The sequence below is a fragment of the Macaca mulatta genome, chromosome 5, assembly GCF_049350105.2.
Source record: "Macaca mulatta isolate MMU2019108-1 chromosome 5, T2T-MMU8v2.0, whole genome shotgun sequence".
Classification (NCBI taxonomy): domain Eukaryota; kingdom Metazoa; phylum Chordata; class Mammalia; order Primates; family Cercopithecidae; genus Macaca; species Macaca mulatta.
Window position 1 is genome coordinate 162,461,882 of NC_133410.1, and position 20,719 is coordinate 162,482,600.

The 20,719-nt window shown below is 40.5% G+C and overlaps 1 long non-coding RNA gene across 4 annotated transcripts in view; it reads left to right on the plus strand.

Moving 5' to 3' along the window:
• The window catches only part of LOC114678188 (uncharacterized), a 215,859-nt gene that overhangs the window by 34,156 nt on the left and 160,984 nt on the right, over positions 1-20,719 (plus strand). For all 4 annotated transcript variants that reach the window (XR_013417352.1, XR_013417349.1, XR_013417350.1 and 1 more), the window contains one exon: positions 8,006-8,093. This is a non-coding gene — a long non-coding RNA (uncharacterized LOC114678188). The remainder of the gene's footprint in view (positions 1-8,005; positions 8,094-20,719) is intronic.

A 20,719-nucleotide genomic window follows, 5' to 3' on the forward strand; every position in this document is an offset into this window, starting at 1 on the left:
CCCTGAGAAAGGGTCTTGCAAAAGGCAATATGTCTATAGTTCCCAGATTTGGATGAGATGGAGACTCACTCGCCTTCCTATGTATTTTGCCACATTTTCAAAACCAAGTTGCTTTATAAATGCGTCAGTTTAATCACCAGTTTCTGCATATGCCATGTTTGTCCTGACTCCTGTCTAGCTTCCTGTGGCTCCTATCAGTAGGAAGGGACTCTCTTCTATCTGAACCATCAGGTTGCACGTGTCCCGGACCTCTTCTCTCTGCCCTCTTTTCTAGCTGGAAAGCTAGAATAGGCACGGATTCCAAAAGATTTAATTTGCAAAATTTGTTGCAGATTGATATTTGGTTCCCAGTGTACATTTTCACTTGGAAGCAATGTTTTTGTTTGTTTTTTTATTTTTTTATTTTTTGAGACGGAGTTTCGCTCCTGTTGCCCAGGCTGCAGTACAATGGCATGATTTCGGCTCACTGCAACCTCTGCCTCCCAGGTTCAAGTGATTCTCCTGCCTCAGCCTCCTGAGTAGCTGGGATTACAGGCACCCACCACCATGCCCAGCTATTTTTTTTTTTTTAGTAGAGACAGGGTGTCACCATGTTGTCCAGGCTGGTCTCAAACTTCTGACCTCAAGTGATCTGCCCACCTCGGCCTCCCAAAGTGCTGAGATTACAGGCATGAGCCACTGCACCCAGCAGAAGCAATGTTATGCATTGCGGCTGAGGTCTTTGGCCAGTTGATGAGGCCTATTTTACTCATAATATATCTGAAGTATAGTATTTACATTTCTATTTCACACATGCTAATCAGAGGTGCAGGAGACATAGTAACTCAGTCCTTGTCATAGGGGAGGGGAGGGTGGGTAACTGCACACTGATGATATTCATTATCTGCATAAAAGGGGAAATTGTAATCACTTAAACGTTCAACCTGGGTTAAATAGAGAACTGGTGCTCTGGACGTAGAATCCATGAAAATGTTAGGTTAATTATTGTGCTTCCTATTTAGAACATTAAAAAATACATTCTCACCCTCATTCAGCACCTATCACTTACTTAATTAGCATCTATTTACTTTTAGTCAGTTGTATAGGAGAGTAACCCTACCTAAGTTTTTTTTGAGCCATGACTTTCAAATGTACTTGACTTTTTTGCTTTTCACAAATACCCCATCTCTCTCTCTCTCTGTGTGATGGTGGTCACCAGCTGGGAAATGGATGAGAAGGCCACATCCTTAAGGCACTAATTTTTGCTCTGAGTTTCTTTTCTTTTCCTTTTTTTTTTTTTTTTTCCTGAAAGGTTCTACAAAGTACCATACTCTTAGGCTGGTCTTTGCTTTGTGTCACTTTGGGCCCTGGACTCTCAAAATCCTTCTATATTTCTGGGAAAAAAAAATCTGGGGTCGAAAAAACTGTAGACTTTTCCAACTTTGCAACACCACCTGCATTTCTGAAATATTTGTTTGCAAACCAGGCAATTCCTTCATGAATACATTTATTTCTTGTAATTTCTTGTCAATCACAATCAATAACAACTAACACATATTACTAAGTTTCTGTTTTCTAACCCCTTCCACCTTAGGCCACCAAGTTCATTAAGTACATGGTCTACTTCCCTGTTTACTGCAGGCAACAGTTACCAAAGGTGACAACAGTGACTATCTTTAAACCTTCTCATATCAATTTTCTCACTGCCTGCTGCCTGACCACCAGTGTCACCTATTTTAATTTTTTTTAAACATCAGCATTTTACAACTGCGTATCCGTATCTGTGTCAAAATAGACAAAATTACAACGTTTTGTATTTACTAACCTCAGAGGCTTAACACACAAAGAATTGTTTCTTGATTACACAAAATTCTGTGTTAGGCAGAACACAGAATTCTCCAAGAAACCCTCCAAGAAAGCTTTCTTCATATGGTGCCACAGGATCGAAATTGCTTCTCTCTTCTGGCCCTGGACCTCAACTCATAACTCCCACCCCACATCTAAGGAGGAAGAGAAAGCAGGAGGGTCATGTTGCTTAGGATTTTTCTAAGTTAAGGAGTGGCTTACATCCTCTGAGAAAACTGCATACTGTAGAGTGTTTCTCCATATTCTCTCACAGAACACTTCTGACACCAGATGTGCAAGTTTTTCCCTCACCAACACCAGCTGAGTGTCCCACAGTTCAATTCAATTCTGACATTATCTGTCAGGAATTAGTGCAGACCTCACAGCTTAAGGGCTCAGTGTCACAGGACTTCTCTCACTTCAGATGCCAATTGCAAATCCAGGTACTTCTGATCGACCGGCTACATATTGGGGATTTCCATGACCCCTTCCTTGCTTCAATAATTTGCTAGCATGACTCACGAGACTCAGGGAAACACTTCACTCACATTTACTGGTTAATTATAAAGGATGCAGAGGGCAAAGTATGGATAGGGCAGTAGAGCTTCCAGGCACTCTCCAGGATGTGCTACCTCGCAGCAACTCCATGGGCTTCTTTGGTGGACCAGAAGCTCATCTAATCGTGTTATTCAAGAGTTTGTATGGAGTTTAAGCACATGCCCATCCTTTGCCTTCCTGGAGATTGGGAGGTGGGGCTGAAAGTTCCAACCCTCTAATTACTTGGTCATTCTGGTGACCAGCCCCATTCTGAGGCTATCTAGGGGGCCTCACCCTGAGTCACCTCATTAGCATAAACTCAGTGTGCCTACATTTTCCATTTTCCAGGGTTCTGGATGTAATTTAGGTTCAGTCAATTAGAGGTACCTGTATGAGATTTGGAAAATGGAAATAAAATGAAATCTCATGAGACCAGACTCACATTTCTGTTTCTTTCATGGCAAGGAACAGCCACAGAGGTATTTGATTTTTCTGTAGTAACTGTAGTAGAGGTTCCAGTGTCTTATTCCTGGCTTCATGGCTATTGGGAGGCAGAGGATAGAAGATACATTTTGCTGGAATGGATTGTGACAAAGGTGGCGTGGTTCTGTGTCCACTAACTAAAGTGATGATTTCCAATTTCACCTGGAGGCTTCCTGATTTTATAGCATTTTGGTCATGGCAGAGGTATTGGCTTCCTTGGTGGCCTGGTTCTGTCATTCCTGGAAGCTTAGCCTTGAGTCTGTCTTTTCAAGTTTCCCATTTACTTGGCAAGCCATTTTATAACTTCTTATAAAATTCCCTTTCTACTTAAGCTGGCTAGAAAATTTGGGCCTAGTTTTTAGAAGGTTTTTTATGATATGTTGGCATCACCTGAATGTGGATATTGACAGTTCTATAACCCTATTTCTGGCTGGCTTTGAAGGACAGCAGTGAAGGGAAGGCCTCCCAGTTGAACACCGATTATTGTACACACTTGCTCATTTGGCCTGGACAAAGAGATGTCCTGATTAATGAATGAGGATTAATGGTTTGATTAGACTCTCAAAAACTCAGAAGGAACACAATTGGCAATCTGGGGAAGAGATATGTGGATAGATCTTTCCAAGTAGGCAGAACATTAATATATTTGTGTCCTGTATGAATGCTCACCAAAGAGCAGCCTTAGTCAGGGTGAACTCAGTAATCGGGTAGACAAGTTTGGTGAACTTCCATTTGGTTCTCCCCAGCCACCTTTGTCCTTGCTCAGTGTGCTCATGGATAAAGTGGCCAGAGCAGCAAGGATAGAGGTTAGGTATAGTCTCAGCAACACAGATTTCCATGCACTAAAGGGAATGCAACTATAGAATAGCAGATTTTCCAGCCGGCAACAGTAGAGAACAACATCTAGCCTTCAATATGGCAGAATTCTCCAGGGACCATCTGGCTATTGGCAATTTGACTACACTGGACTACTTCAACTGTGGAAGGGGCAGCACTCATTCTCACTTGAATATACACTTACTCTGTGATATGGTTAGGCTTTGTGTCCCCACCCATATCTCATCTTGAATTGTAATCCCATAATCCCCATGTGTCAAGGGTGGGATCAGGTGGAGGTAATTGAATCACGGGGGTGGTTTCCCCCATGCTGTTCTCATGAGAGTGAGTGAGTTCTCATGAGCTTTGATGGTTTTAAAAGCATCTGTAACTTCCCCTGGTTGTACTTCTGCTTCCCACCACCTTGTGAAGAAGGTGTCTTGCTTTCCCTTTGCCTTCCACTATGATTGTAAGGTTCCTTAAGGCCTCCCCAGCCATGCTGAAGTGTTAGTCTATTAAACCTCTTTCTTTTATAAATTACTCAGCCTCAGGAAGTTCTTTATAGCAGTATGAAAATGGACTAATAAAGTAAACTGGTACCAAGGTGGGGGGATTCTGCTGTAAAGATAACTGAAAATGTGGAAGCAACTTTGGAAGTGGATAACAGGCAGAGGTTGGAACAGTTTGGAGGGCTCAGAAGAAGACAGGAAGATGTGGGAAAGTTTGGAACTTCCTGGAGACTTGTTGAATGGTTTTGACCAAAATGCTGATAGTGATATGGACAATAAAGTCCAGGCTGAGGTGGCCTCAGAGGGAGATGAGGAGCTTGTTGGGAACTGGAATAAAGGTGACTCTTGCTATGCTTCAGCAGAGGGACTGGCTCATTTTGCCTCTGCCCTAGATCTGTGGAACTTTGAACTTGAGAGAGATGATTTAGGGTTTCTGGCAGAATGAAATTCTAAGCAACAAAATATTCAAGAGTTGACTTTGGTGCTCTTAAAAGCATTCAGTTTTATGTTTTCACAAAGATATGTTTTGGAATTGGAGCTTATGTTTAAAAGGGAAGCAGAATATAAAAGTTCAAAAAATTTGCAGCCTGACGATCCAATAGAAAAGACAAACCCATTTTCTGAGGAGAAATTCAAGCTGGCAGCAGAAATTTGCATAAGTGATCAGGAACCAAATGTTAATCACCAAGACAATGGGAAAAATATCTCCAGGACATGTCATAGGTCTTTATGGCAGCCCCTCCCATCACAGGCCTGGAGACCTACGAGGAAAAAATGGTTTCATGGGCCAGGCCTTGCTGCTTTGTGCAGTCTCAGGACTTGGTGCTCTGCATCCCAGCTGTGGCTACAAGCAGCCAAGGTACAGCTCAGGCCATTGCTTCAGAGGGTGCAAACCCCAAGCCTTGGCACTTTACACATGGTGTTGGGCCTGTAGGTGCACAGAAGTCAATAAATGAGGTTTGGAAACCTTTGCCTAGGTTTCAGAAGATGTATGGAAATGCCTGGATGTCCAGGCAGAAGTCTGATGCAGAGGTAGAGCCCTCATGGAGAACTGCTAGGACAGTGCAGAAGGGAAATGTGGGTTAGGAGCTTCCACATAGAGTCCCAACTGGGACACTGCCTAGTGAAGCTGTGAAAAGAGGGCCACGGTCTTCCAGACCCCAGAATGGTAGATCCACTCACAGCTTGCACCAAGTACCTGGAAAAGCCACAGACACCTAGCACTAGCTGTGAAAGCAGAGAAGATGGGGTCTGTACCCTGCAAAGCCAGAGGGGTGGAGCTGCTGAAGGCCATGGGAGCCCACTTCTTGCATCAGTGTGCCCTGGATATGAGACATGGAGTCAAAAGAGATCATTTTGCAACTTTAAGGTTTAATGACTACCCTATTGGATTCCAGACTTGGATGGGGCCTGTAGCCCCTTCATCTTGGCCAATTTCTCCCATTTGGAATGGGTATATTTACCCAATGCCTGTGACCCCATTGTATCTGGGAAGTAACTAACTTGCTTTTGATTTTACAGGCTCATAGGCAGAAGGGACTTGCCTTGTTTCAGATCAGACTTTGGACTTAGACTTTTGGGTTAATACTGGAATGAATTAAGACTTTGAGTAACTATTGGGAAGACATGATTGATTTTGAAATGTGAAAGACACGAGATTTAGGAGGGGCCATGGGCAGAATGATATGGTTAGGTTTGTGTCTCCATGGTTAGGTTTGTGTCTCCACCCAAATCTCTTATTGAATTGCAATTCCCATGGTCTCTACATATCAAGGGCAAGACCAGGAGGAGGTAATTGAGTCATGGGGGAAGTTTCCCCTATGCTGTTCTCATGATAGTGAGTGAGTTCTCATGAGATCTGATGGTTTTATAAACATCTGGCTTTTCTCCTGCTTGTGCTTGCTCTGTCCTGCCACCCTGTGAAGAAGTTGCCTGCTTGTCCTTTGCTTTCTGCCATGGTTGTAAGTTTCCCAAGGCCTCCCTAGCAATGCAGAACTGTGAACCAATTAAACCTCTTTTCTTTATAAATTAACCAGTCTTGGGTATTTCTTCATAACAGCATGAGAATGAACTAATACATTCTGGATACAGATTTACCTTTCCTACTTCTGCCCAAATGACTCTCTGTGAACTTTCAGAATGCCTTATTCATCATCATAGTATTTGATGCAATATTACTTCTGACCACCAGACTCACTTTATTGCCAGTAAAGTGCAGCAATGAGTTCCTGCTCATGCAATTCACTGGCCTTAGAAAATTCCCAACACCCTCAAGCAGTTGGCCAGATAGAATGGTAGAGTGGCCTTAAGAAGATTCAGTTACCATGCCAGTTGGGTGGGAACACCTTATGTGGCTGCTATAAAGCAGCACCTAATCTATATGGTGTTTTCTCTCCAAAACCAGGATTTATATATCCAGGAAATCAAGGATTGGAAATAAGAGTAGCTCCACTTACTATTAACCTTAGAGTTTTACTAGTGAAAATTTTGCTTCCCATCTCAGTGACTTTGTATTCCGCTAACATAGAAGACTTAGTTCCCAAAGGAGGAAGATTTCCTCCAGGGGATACACCCATGGTTCCCTTAAACTGGGAGTTGAATTTGCCCTCTGTTCACTTGGGCTCCTCATACCATCAAATGAATAAGCAGTGGTTGGGGGAGGAGAGAGGATGCTATACTGACTGGAGTGATTGATTCTGGCTTGTTGAGGGTTGCTGCTAAACCATACAGCAAGGAGAAATATGTCTGAGCTGAGATGTCTGCTGAGGCAAAAGGAATATGGAATGGATAATGGAAGAAGAAAAGTATAAATATCAGCTAAGACCATATGACTAGTTGCAATAAAAGCATCATAATGAGTGTTTCTTTCTTATTTTGATATGAACACACACATAAACAAATTCTTTTCTTGCCCTCCTCCATTTCCCTACCACCTGTCCTCATACCTCTCTCTTTTTTGGAGACAGGGTCTCACTTTGTTGCCCAGGCTGAAGTGCAGTGGCACAGTCATGGCTTGACTTCCTGGGCTCAAGCAGTCCTCCCACCTCAGCCTCCCAAGTAGCTGGGACCATAGGCACATCTCCCTGTGTTGCCCAGGCTGGTCTTGAACTCCTAAGCTCAAGTGATCCTTCTGCCTCAGCCTCCTAAGGTGCTGGGATTACAAGAGTGAGCCACTGTGTCTGGCCTAACCTTGTATCTTACTAAGTTACAGAATATCAAAGGGGGAAGTATGACTCAAGTAGAAAAGGAATGAGCATCACCAAATGACAGATAAAGGGGCTTCAAATATTTCTGATACAAACAGGATCAGTGTTTCAGGTTGGAGGAGAGTTGTATGATGTCAGGTAGAGGCATGACATTGTTATTATTTTTATTTGGGAGGTAAGTATAGTTAAAAGAGGTATGTAGAAAAGGGGCAGACTGCAATGCCTTTGTTATGTGTTGACTAAGCTGGAACTATGTTTCCCAGAATTTATTTCCTGTATGGGTTTTGGTAGGATAAAGCTGGGGCTGGCTACAAAAGAAATTTGTAAGATTTGGAAGGTGGATGTGTAGTAGCAGGTATTACACTCTGAAGCCTGGTGGAGGGTACAAGGGACCTGCTGCTCCTCCACATGAGGCAGCCACTGGGCCCAAATTCTCCTAGCTCCTGTCAGACCTCTTCCTTCAGTTTCTCTGAATCTTAGGTCAGTGTGTTTACAGCTTTGTGGTGAAGTGTGCCAGCATTCTGCACATCCCCATTGAGACTGGGGATGCTGAGAGACAGATACAGGTTACAGTTTGTCTTTCTTGGTTCCCCGACTTCACTCACCTTTTCTTTGTTTTCCATTCCACAGATTTATAACTTCAGGTGGCCTGCACCAGACCCACAGGACAGTAACAGTCTTCCACTGAATTCTTTAGCAGTTTTTACAATTGCGTAAGGTCAGTCGCTTTAATAATTCCCTTATTCCATATCACTTATACTGGCATTGCTTTTCTGCTAAAACCTGGACTAAAATAAATGAATTCTGGTTTTTTTGAACCAAACTCTGACCAATAAAACTTAAAAGGTAATGGCCTATCTTTCTAGTTCATTTAATAGATAGAGTTAAAAGTTCATTCTGGGCTTATTCTTCACTACCAAACACATATTTTCTAATCACTTATTGCTAATTCATATATGCATCCAAGCATTGTTTGCCAGTTATTGTGTGAGTCCAACAATGAATAGGGTTGGTTCCTTTCTTCAAAAGCTAATGGAAAAAGACAAAAACAAACACAAAAACAGATATGGTAAATGTGACTTTTACTGCCACTGTTCCACTAAACTACTCATTCAAGGTTACTGAAGATTGACTATTGAAAGTCCTCTAAGTGCCCAATCCAGTAACTAGTTGTTTATTCTTATCCCATTTAACATCTCCAGAAGCAATGAGCATTGAGCATTGCTAACTATTGTCTAGAAAGTGAGCTCTCTAAGAGCAGGGTTCTTTTTTGTCTTGTTTTCTGCTGTGTCCCCAGCACACAAAATAATACCTGGCATGCAGAGGAGGAGTTGATACTGGTTGAATAAGGCTGGGCATGGTGGCTTATGCCTGTAATCCTAGCACTTCAGGAGACCGAGGCAGGCAGATCACTTGAGGTCAGGAGTTTGAGACCAGCCCATCTCTGCTAAAAATACAGAAATTAGCCAGATGTGGTGGCCTGTGCCTGTGATCCCAGCTACTTAGGAGGCTGGGGCATGAGAATCACTTGGACCTGGGAGGTGGAGGTTGCAGTGAGCTGAGTTTGTGTCACTGCACCACAGCCTCGGTGACAGTGAGACCCTGTTTTTTCAAAAAATGTTGTTGAATAAATGATTGAATACATTTGCTTGTTCTTAAGATTTGCTCTTTCATTGGTTTTTGAGATATTGTAGTCTTCATGTATTTCTTTTACTAATTTCTCCCCTCTATTTTCATTGACCTTTCCTCGATAAATTGAAGCCTTCCTCAATATTCAACCTCTGCTTACTTACTTCTTTTATATTACATTTATTGATTAAATAAATATTTAATGATTACTTAATCTGCATTAGGAATTATGCTGGTTACTTGTGACCCAACAGTGAACAGGTCAAGTGTGCTTCTCTGATTTCATCCAGTTGCCTTCAGATAGTGCTATCTCCATGAAGGTGACTTCCAGAATTTCAGCTACCTCCTGGAACTTTTAAAAAATAGAAACCCTGTGCTCAAATTCAACATTTCCATTACAGAACTTGACATCATTCACCAAACTATTCTTACATATAGGCACCAGCACCCTGGTGTTCATTCTTCTGACTCCACATCTCTTGAGCCTACATCTGAGGCTCTCCATCTTCTGTCCCTAAATCTCCTGGTCTACATTTATCCATTCATTTCACTATTTTCCACCCTTCCTGGACTTGTAGACATTTCTTGGCACTTTATTTTGCTAAGAGCCGATGCTCCTTCCTCAGTCTGGAATGTCCTTCATTCTTCATGTTTTTTTCCAATGAAAATTCTCTTTATCTGTCAAAGTTCAGCCAATCACTACCCAAGAAATGCTCAAATTAACCCAGTAGGAATAAATCACTTTTCCCCACTTCAATTGCACTTTTTTCTGTCTTTCATTTAAGTAATTATTAACTTATTTTCCTCCCCTAATAGATAGTTGGCTTCTTAAGGAGTTTTATTTTTATGGCTCTGACAGTAGCGTCTAACATAATAGTAACTGACCATGGTAGGTACTCAATAAATATTTAGTAAAAAATATACAGGGGCAAGAATGAAGCACTTTACCAAGGGAGGAGGCTGAATATGAAAGTAAGGTAGGAAGAGAATCCACCAGTGGGACCAAGCACAGTACTTAGAACCTGGGACTGTCAGAGGCAGACTGTCAAGGTCAGATGGGCACAGGCAGGGATTCTGAAGAGGTTTGTGTGAGGAAGGGAGTGGAGTTCAGCTGTAGAAGGTTTGAAACACTTTTGGCCCCAGAGGTCATTCTCATACTGGAATTCATGGAAACTCCTCTCAGTTTTTGAGAGACTCTCCTCTTGACCCGTCCCAGCATCAGGCAGATCTGTATTCTTTCTCTCTTCGTTTCTATACCATGCTAGAGCCTCTCTGGCATACATGAAAAGGTACTGACTGGTGGGGGGATTATAAAAGCTGGAAGGACATATTTGTTGCCCGAATTTCTCTGTCTCTAGAATATCTTTCTGTGTCTTCTCTGTAAATAAACACATCTTCCAAGTAGAAGTTAGAAATCTCAAGTGTTATTATCTTATAAGGTATGAGGGTTATGCATTTGGCTGAATCTTATATCTCCGTGTTCACACACACACACACCCCCCACACACAAAAGTCTTGAGGAGATGAACATGTCTCATTGTGTTCTGTCACATCCATTGCAAAGGGAACTTGCCAAAGCTGTTCATTCATAACTCTGACTCAGTGAGGAGTGGCTTTCTTGGGCTTGTATACATGATCAGGCCTCTTTGATCTGGTGGCTCTGTTATTTTGAAAAATTTTTATATTTTCCAAAACAGACAGAAAAATGCAGTGTGCTTTTTAGAGCAGAGATAGTGGCAAGGCAAGTCATTTATGAGTTATTGCAAAATACCACAAGGAACAGCAGCCCAGGAAGGAAAGGGCAACTTGGGCAACATGTTGACAACTATCTGGACGAATTAGAAAAGTGTGTTCCAGCAAGACTTGGGATTAACAACAAATAAAACCACATCCTCTGCAGAAAATATTAAACTTGGGACTAGACTATATTTTATGTCTTTGTCCAGACATCAGGATTTTAGGGCTTGTGACAAGAATGATTTTGGTGAAATGTTTTGTGATGGAAGATATATTATGATGATGATGACTGTTCATTATGCTCATACATTTTAATTTGGGATTATTAGCACTAGGTACTCTTTGCAAAAAAAGGGATGATTTCTACTGGACTTATTGTAAGGTGCATTCTGTGGCCATCTTTTTTTGAAAATAATAAATTGTTGTGGATAAAATTATGTATAGCAAGACAGCTTGTGTTTCTCTCACCATTTCAAGAGTTCCAGTGGCATTGCTCTCAGTATGTTAGATATGTTAGAGGGTTGATTGTTTATGTGGGCTATTCTGTTTTTGTCCAGAGTCTGTGGATATAATCTACTTAGATTTTGGGGGTCTGCTGTCTCTGGCCACTCCAATTCTGGGTCTGACATCATACACATGTGTATGATTTGCACTGAGGTGCTGCTTCTCTTTTGGTCTGCTCTTTACCAACAGGCAGTAATCCTCAGTTGCCAGAGTCAGTCCTAACTGGAATCCATCTGGCTCTCTGCAGCCCAGTACCCTTCCCTAGAAATATTGAGCAATCAACACTTTATGTTTTTTCACCCCTAATCTATGATTTCTCACTTAGATCATGTTTACGGTTCCTAATGGCTTCTCTAGAAGAGATTAATTATATTTTGCAAAGAAGTGGGAAGAGCTAATTCAGTTGATGTGTTTATCTATTTCATAATATTTCTAAAGATCTTAATTTATGTTTTGTGCACAAACATCACTCTAGTCATTAACTAATGGTCAGTGTCATCTTTGTTTTAGCCAGGGAGACCAGAAGCCTGAAGACATGATCGTCTTACCTCATGACCCGGCCTAGCCACTTAGCCTGTGGAAGGGTCAGGGTTCCTGTCTTTTAGGTCTTGTTACTTTAGTCATTAACCATGTACCCTCCACAATCTCTTTCAGCTCATTCTCCACAAGCAGTAGCCGGGTAACAAACATTACAAGGACTCAGACATAGAAAATGTTCCAAAAATCGTAACTTTGTTACATCTTACTCTTTCAGGGAAAAAAAACAACAAAAAACTTTCCAACTTAGCATCTGGACCTCAAAAGGAACCACCTAATTAGAACAAGGTTTCTTAAAAGCAGAAAAAGTATTTCTTATTTACTTTAGGTTTCTGTAATTTCAAACTTGGGCATTTTGTATAAAATGCTTGAAAAAAGAAATAGCCAGTGTAAGAAGTATGCTAAAAGTTGAACAGTAATTAGCCCCTCTGTTGAAAAGGAAAATGAAGGAAGCATTGAGGTTTGATTGTGCAAGACACTGTCAGGAGAGAAGGAGAAAAGAGAAATAAGGTAGAAACTCACTTTTGCATGTTTTTTTTTTTTAAACCCCCATTTTTTGTGGAGGCCAAGATCAGTGGTAGGCAGGACCCGTCTGTGTATCTTGGGAAGATTTTAATAAGGATCGCCTTTGCCTGTGTACACCTCCAACTGTGAGAAACACAGAAGATTCACTGGGGACAAAGTGATCAGCTCTTTACCAACAGGCAGTTGTGTCCCCAGTGAATCTTCTGTTCCTCGAGATTTCGGTGAAATCCAGGGGTCCCTTTAGTGTCTACTCTATCCTCTCACACTTACCTGCACTCTCAGAGCACTTTGTCTGGCAGCCTCACGTCTGCCGAAGTATGAGAGTACTATCTGAGCTCACAGACTCAGAACAAAAGGTGAAACAGAGAGTGTGCTCATGAAAGAGTTTTGAACAATCAATTTCATCCCTAACATGCACGTGTACTTGCTTAGTTCATGAATAAAACCATTTTACCTCATTTTAAAAATGATTAATTCATCTACATAATAATAGAAAACCCTTAGCAATGTGCCAATGAAAAGTAACTTACCTTTTCTCTTCAATTTCCTCAACTGTAAAAAAGGGATTTGACAGGTTTCCTTCCATCGCTGAAATATATGAGTCTATTTTTATTTTGTTACTAACTGAAGCAAATAATCGTATTTTCTCTTGTAAATGGGAAGGGTGATTCTGCTATTTATCTGGGTGGTCTTGCGAGTTGTACAATGTCAAGCACTGAGCTATTGGTGTGGAGTTTGCTTCTAAGCCATTCACTCTGTCTTTTATTTTTTATTTTTTGTAGTTACTCGTTCTCTATGAACTATACTGATACTTAAAAGATGTTAGAGGAAGTCATGAGATGTTCATAAAATTCTGCATGACTTACAGAGCAAGTGCTGAATAAGTATAAGGTTTGATTATTCCTAGCAGCAGTTGCCTGCAAATCTGGTCCATGCTTTTGATGGTAATTGGTTTTTTTTTTTTTTTTTTAAAATAAGTTCTACCATCTTTATAATTTTTAAGTATATAGTTCAGTGGGCAATCTCTTTTGGTGAGAAATAACAGAATGAGTTATTTTTCAAAGCATATTTTCTAAACTTAGAGGTTGAAGGGAGTGATAATTTGGTTCCTTGAAGGATAAAATCTGAACCCTCTCTCATGACTGGCAAGGCCCTACTGGACCCAGCTCATGCTGATAGGTCTGATGTCACCTCCTACCATGCATCTGTCTACATGTCAGCCAGCTTGCCTTCTTCCTGTGCCTTGAGTGCTCCAGATGCTTCCTACATTAAGGCCTGAGCACTTTCTTTTGCTTTTGAATGGAATGCCCTGTCCCTGGATTTCCGTGGCTGCCTCTTTCTTGTCATTTGACATTCTGCTTATTGTTACCTCCTAAATGAGGGCTTCAGTGGCTACCTAATTAAAACTAAACTAAAAAATTAAAACTAGCCCCCATCTCCACCTCACCTCCAGTCCAGTCAATTGTCTACCCTATCACCTAATTGTATTTAATTAATGCTAGGTAAAATGATCTTGTCCATTTATTTGTCTCATTGTTTCTTGTCTGTCTGCCTCTTGTAGAATGTAAATTCCTTGAGTGCACAAACTTTCTTTTGGTGACCACTGCATTCAACAGCTGTTTACAGAGTGGATAAATAAATGATTACTCTCTGCCAGTGCTGTTCAAGTGAACTCATGATGTTCTCTCATTTGTACTATTCAATATGGCAGCCCCTAGTCATATGTGCCTACTGAACACTTGAAATGTGGCTACTGTACTAAAAACTGAAGTTGACGTTTTATTTAATTTAATTAATTTAATTTTTAAATCATTACATGTGGCTAGTGGCTACTGTACTGGACCTCAAAGCTGTGTTTGGCCTATGGTACTTAGTAACTGAATCAATCAATAGCAAGATATCAATAGTGATGTCAATAGCAACAGCAGCAGCGACTTTTGGAGTGTCCTCTTCCTCTTTCATGATACTTTCTCTTTTTCTCTCTCAGTGGGATCAGTGAAGTAGAAAATTTTCATCCAACAAGACTATGAAATGCCATCTTTTGAAATGTTTTTAGCATCCTTCAATGTGAGCTGTAGAGGAAGTTTAATTAATTGTCCTATGCTTTTCTGGGCTGCTAAAATGCATCTTTATCATATACATTTTTTTCTTCTAATAACCTGTTAGTTGTGAGGAATTACATATCTAGTAGTTTCTTAAGAGGTAGGATGTTAAATGGCTTTCAACTAAAAGTTTAAAAAGTATATGCATCTTTCCAGAGGAAGACATTCACTATTATGTAGCACTCTTACTACAAACTGTAATTTATTCAGAGGAAGCAAGGAGAACCAACATTCCCATTCATAGTTAAATCAGGACAAAGCTCTTTTGTAAAGAAACTGTTTATGTACCTTCAACACTTTAAGGCATCATTTGGGGCGTATTACCTTACAGGTGATTTACATTTTCTGTTTAGTATCACTTCTTTTCCTTAGTCTGTGAAAGGAGGCTGAATGGAGAATTTTTTCCAGGTTTGCAGCTTTCTGCTGCTTAAGCCTGTAGAAATACACCATGTATTTGGAAGTGTGCTGCTAGGGGAATAACAGTTTTTAGACTGCTGACTTGTCCATCGTTTATCATCATTATATGGTGTCTGTCAACAGAAAACCATTTCTCAGAATTCCACGAGGAGTCGTTCCATATAGAAGTATGGAGTCTTGTGACAAGAAAAAGGCATTGCAATGAAAAGTAATAAGAAAAGGGGTGGAGGGATAAACAGAAGCTTTTAGAGCTAATTCATGGCTGGCGTCATCTCCATTAGCATTGGGACTGTTTGACATTGAGTTCAGAGAACACGACCAGGGCTGGTTTCCATCTGTCATGGTGATTAATGGGAGTATTGTTAGGTAATAATAGTTTAATAACATAGCTGGAGCCAAAGAGGCACACCGAAAGTGTGTATGTAATTCTAAAACCAAGAGGAACACAAGAGCCAGGAAATTGGGGTCCTGTTCTCAGCTCTACCACTTAGAAAAAGGCAGCCAGTAAGAAATTTTCCCCTAAGTTGAAAATGGGTAAGAGTCTACCAATGGGGTAAAAAGGGTTATTTCAGCTCTTAGGAAAGATGGCCATCTTGGTGATTTTAATGTACTTGTATCTCACGATCGAAAAAGTTTGTTAAACTATAACTCTTCTGAGACATGTGAATAATGGCAGCCAATGAATCAGACAGGGAAATAGACAATTCTTTATGTGAATAGGCTGGATTCAAGGATTCAATTCTTCCAAATAATGTCCAGATTGCATTATATGATTGGTCCCACACTTGACTCAGTGGCTATCCATCATTAATGTGAAATCTAAATGAAGTTTTCTTGCTCTTCTGGGGCTGCAAGAGGCAAAATCTGGTCCACCTGTAACAACATATTGAGGGCAAATAATGAAGTTGCCCTTTCCCTCAGATGGCAGCAACCGTTGGTGGGCCACAGAGCCAACATGACCCATACAAACGCAGAACCTAAACCATATGGGCTTTTACTCTACAATGGTGGAGCTTGTAAAGTGAGAAATCACCTTTCTTTCTTCTTTTTTCTTTTCTGAGACAGAGTCTTGCTCTGTTGCCTAGGCTGGAGTGCAGTGACACGATCTCAGGTCACTGCAACCTCTACCTCCGAGGTTCAAGCGATTCTCCTTCCTCAGCCTCCTGAGTAGCTGGGATTACAGGCACCCACCACCACACGTGGCTAATTATTGTGTTTTTAGTAGAGACGGGGTTTCACCATGTTGGCTAGGCTGGTCTCAATCTCCTGACCTCAGGTGATCCACCCACCTTGGCCTCCTGAAGTGCTGGGATTACAGGTGTGAGCCACTGCACCCAGCCATAAAATAACTTTTCTTACAGAAAATGGGCAAAGAGAGACTATTTATATATTGGCTTTCCTCCCTGTCAAGCAAAGAACCACCAGACCTAACGAGATGCAATCCAGTTTTTACTCAGAAAATTTCCCCCAAATGGATCTAAGCATGAATGGAAAAAGGTTTCAGGAAGTAAGAGTGGGTTTGTGTGAGAGGGGAGGACGGAACCTGGCCAAATGCCCTCTGGACCAAGTGGCACGTGTTGACCCTATTGACTTGCTCCTTGTTTAGTCTTTCACGGTATCACGGGAGCTTGAACTCCTGTGGGAGACAGAGGCCAAAATACACTAAGGCTAACAAAGGAAGATTGAAAGTAAACTGCAATCCAGGAGAAGGAATAAGAGGGCTTTATTTTTTATTGCAGTTGTAGTTGTTGCTGTTGTCTTTTTTTTTTTCCTCAGTGGTTTAAACTATATTTCTTTTCCCCAGTGATTTGAACTAAATTTCTTTTCCCACTTTCAAATGGATGTTCTGGGGGCTGAGAAAATTAGGACAAAAATTCAGGGTTCTCAGATCAGGTAAAGGATTTTATTATATATTTGCAGAGAGGGTAGATGCTCTTCATCTCCTATGCCTGAGCAAAAGAAAATGGCTGTCTGAAGGCAATCAGGGATACTTTCTATCAATTACAATTGGGGGGAGGTGATGCTGGGTGTCTAGCGTGTAGGCTTCTATTTAAATCTGGTCTCCGTTGGAATGTGTTTACACTATACAGAGTTCAATGCAGGATTTGATTTTAGTGGGAGCACAAGGTTTTGCATTTGCTTTTTCTTCCCTAGGGCAAGTCAAGGGGAGGAGATCTGATAAGAATGAATCAGGGTCAAGGATATTGTCCCGCGGTACAAGGCTTTGGAGCTTTGGTGTAATTGGAGAATGAGTTGAGGGTCTGAACTTGTGTTGGCTTTGTTTTAGACTTTTCCTTCCTAAAGAGGCCTTGTGGAAGGAAGTTAGACGAGTCCTAGGCCCCACAGGCAAATTCTTGCTTTCCCTTCATTTCCCTTAGCACATTTCCTTGGACTAAGCTTTGGTTGTCATCAGAGTGATAAGATGAAGAGGAGACTTCAGTGTAGGCTGGGGCAATAGAGGGGTAAGAGGCCACTTGATCCTTCTCTGGCCTTGACATAAGTGGAACTATCATGGGCTTTGGTGCAAAGTCTCTGGGTAATAAATGTGAATTTTCTTGGTCTTCCTTTCTGAACATGCATTCCTCTCAGAAACGTTGAAGGGATGACTGAGCTAAAGGACCATGGATCCCCAGCTATTATTCAATTTTTAACTTAAGATATTATTTGTAAAGTAAACACTTCCAATATCTATTTTGATGCTGCTTCTATTTCTCAAGTAAACTGCCACATATTCTTGACTTCAAGCTGAACAGGCATGGATGGATCTATCTGTGATCTGAGTTACAGAAACCGTGAAAGAATAAAATGACATTCTCATAGTAGTCAAGTCAAAGGATAGATTTGTCTCCTTTTCCCTCTCTTTTGTTAATTTACTATAAATCAGTGCAGTCAGCTTGCTGTAGTGCAGTGAGCACCAGCTTGGAAGTCAGATGCTGTGCTCAAGCTTTTGGTCCTCCTTCACCAGAGTGCATAGCCATCCAAGTCCTCTCATTCTATAAAAGAAAAAAGTTGAGGGTTGAAGTGGAGAATCACCAAGTTCCCTTTCAACAACACCATGCCGACACAACAAAGCAGACAACTGAGGCAATTCCAAAAGAAAATTTATGTCCAAAGACTTGTTTGCTTGAAATATAAACATCAAGGCATAAAAATAACTCTAGCAGTTTAGTTTTAAAAGTTAATTTTGAGTTCCTTATTAATTAAGTAATTAGAAAAGTGTTCTAACTGCTGTTAGTTGAGGCAAAGACACTTTCAGAGTTTGTGTGTGTGTTTTATTTAAAATGGCTATATGATTAATTCTTGACTTAATTTCAAAAACAAAGATTTTAACATTCACAGAACTTTTATATACTTGACAAGATTTAATCATCCGTTTAATATCCATGTTATCTCCCAAAGACATAGTTGGTTACTCTCCACATCAAGTACCTATTCATTTGTGTTCATCTCCCGAGCTCCTTGTCTTTCTTGATGACCGAGTCTTAGTACTGTTATCTTCTATTCAGTTCCCTGAGGCCTCTCAGAGGGGTTAGGTGTAGAATGTGCTAACAAGACTATGGGTTTGATCTCCACACAGGTCACCTGTTTTGCCCTGTTCTTTGGCCATAGCTTATGCCTTTTATCTACCAGTTACTCACAAATAAGCCCAGGAGAATTTGCATGGAGTTGCACGAATCCATCACCTCTGTGGGAAACAACAGTTTAAAGCGGGCTTTATTCTTATGATAATGGGTCAGTAATAATGAGATGATTGTTGTCAGGCTAAGAAAATATGAGAGTCTGCCAGAAGAAACCATTTTGGCACCCCCACAGTGTATTAGTCTGTTTTCACAGTGCTACAAAGATACTACCCAAGACTGAGTAATTAATAAAGGAAAGAAGTTTAATTGACTCGTGGTTCTGCAGGACTGGGGAGGCCTCAGGAAACTTACAATCATGGTAGAAGGCAAAGGGGAAGCAAGGTACCTTCTTCACAAGGCAGTAGGAAGGAAAGAAGAGCCCAGGGGAAACTGCCATTTATAAAACCATCGGATTTCATGAGAACTCACTCACTATCTGGAGAATAGTATGGGGGAAACTGCCAATGATCGAATCACCTCCCACCAGATCCCTCCCTTGACATGTGGGGATTATGGGGATTAAAATTTGAGTTGAGATTTGGGTGGTGACACAGCCAAACCATATCACCCAGTGACAGTCACACGCAGAACGCTGGAAAAGAGAATCAAACGAGACAGCCCCTCTCAGTTCTGTTGCCTAGTCTGGTTCCTTCTAGGTGATGGACATGGGACACGCTTCATGGCTGGTTTCTGAACTGACAATGACTGAGTCTCATATTCTCTAACAGAGCAGTATGCTAGCTATCTGAGGTGGCAACAACAGAAAAGAGGCCCCAAATATAACCTCTACTTTACCATGATGATTCATCATTGTGCTTTATACGACTGCAATGTCTTGACTGAAGAAAGTTCTCTCTTGTTTGTATGTGGTGATTAGTTGCATGGTATACTGTGAAACTGAGTTTTAAAGTTTCCATAGTTATATTCCTTTCTGGGCAGGAATTTCCTCAAACTTTCTATCTAAAAATTTCCAGTGAGAAATTGTTAGAAGAAATCCGGGAAAGACACAATTATTTGTCACGGAAGAGGATTCTTGTATCTAACCATTAAATTTCTTTCCTCGAGAAAGAAAAGTACTGTACCAGAATTGGAGAAAATGGTCAAGTACTTTTAAAGCTGCGAAAGTTTGGATGTGAGTGATTGGAAAAAGCTGCCCTTCCCCCATTTTTGTATATTGATTTTTGATTTTAGGCTGGCCAGTGTTAAATTTTCCCTAGGTCAAATTTCCCTCCATTAAAGCAATTTTAAATGAAGCAGAGAACTGAGGTAATAATTTCATCTTTATCAGAAACTTTTTTTCTTTTTTTTTTTGAGATTTAAGTTAGAATCTTATCCTTCTAAAGCCCAGTGACTTCATTTGCAAAGGGTATATTAATTAAGTATAGAAATTAATTCTGCATGAGCATTTTGCTAAGAATTTTCCAAACTCCACATTTTCATCATTTTTGTTGTTGATTTTGCACCTTAATGGCTGTTATGCAAAATAGAGACATATCATAAAACATACAATGTATATAACCTGGCTGAGAAAAAGTGCTTTTTAGGAAGTTATGAGGAAAGTTTTTACACTGTGTTTGTTTTTGCTTTTTTGAAGAGAAAAAGAACAAAACCAACAACAAAAATCTCAAAACTTGGCCTGGCCACCATGGAGCATGGTAAGATCCGCGGAGATTCTGGGCTGCACCTTTCTACTGTTGAAAGTCTTTTATAACCTGGCTAGGAATTAGGCAGCTTTTAAATTTGGCAGGTCTCTGGGTTCCATTAAGAACTCACTTAAATCCTTTTTCAGTTGAGCCTGAATTTTAACTACCCCTTGTGGGTTTCAATTAGGATTGTTATAGAATTAGGTGAGGATGGAAATTAGATTAATGTAAAGAAACAACAGAAAAGATACTATGTTAGAAAATGTATCATTCACATATCTAGATTTTACCATAGTCATCAAACCATGAATAATATAGAAATGAATTATTAACCTGATAAAACATGTCAGGCAAATAATGAAATTACTGCATACTTTGGAAACCTGTAGTAACAATAAAAGCACGTATAGTTTTATGGCTCTGAAACAAATTGCCTGCATCACCTGCAGCAGGTTTAGTTGAAATAACTAAACTAATTAGATAAGAAATAATGAATGAAAATAAATATAAAGGTCTAGGTCAGGTGAAGAAAAGCTGTATATAAAATCTGTATGTTATATTTGTATTAAGGTCTTGTTTTAAGGTATGTGAGAAAGGAAATTGCAAATTAAGTCTGGTGCTACATATACT